The following is a 498-nucleotide window of genomic DNA, read 5'->3' as shown; positions in this document are numbered from 1 at the left end:
GAGAGAGACAGAGAGAGGGAGACAGAGAGAGACAGAGAGAGAGAGACAGAGAGAGAGACAGAGAGAGAGAGAGAGAGAGAGAGAGAGAGACAGAGAGAGGGAGACAGAGAGAGACAGAGAGAGAGAGAGAGAGAGAGAAAGAGACAGAGAGAGAGAGAGACACAGAGAGAGAGAGAGTGAGACAGAGAGAGAGAGAGAGAGAGAGAGAGAGAGACAGAGAGAGACAGAGAGAGAGAGACAGAGAGAGAGAGAGAGCGAGAGAGAGAGAGAGACAGAGAGAGACAGAGAGAGAGAGAGAGAGAGAGAGAGAGACAGAGAGAGAGAGAGACAGAGAGAGACAGAGAGAGAGACAGAGAGAGAGAGAGAGAGAGAGAGAGAGAGAGCGAGACAGAGAGAGAGAGAGACAGAGAGAGACAGAGAGAGAGACAGAGAGAGAGAGAGAGAGACAGAGAGAGACAGAGAGAGAGAGAGAGAGAGAGAGAGAGAGACAGAGAGAGA

This window comes from Pygocentrus nattereri, chromosome 10 (genome assembly GCF_015220715.1).
Source record: "Pygocentrus nattereri isolate fPygNat1 chromosome 10, fPygNat1.pri, whole genome shotgun sequence".
Lineage (NCBI taxonomy): Eukaryota > Metazoa > Chordata > Actinopteri > Characiformes > Serrasalmidae > Pygocentrus > Pygocentrus nattereri.
The sequence above is the reverse complement of the archived record's forward strand: the minus strand, read 5'-3'. Positions refer to the sequence as shown.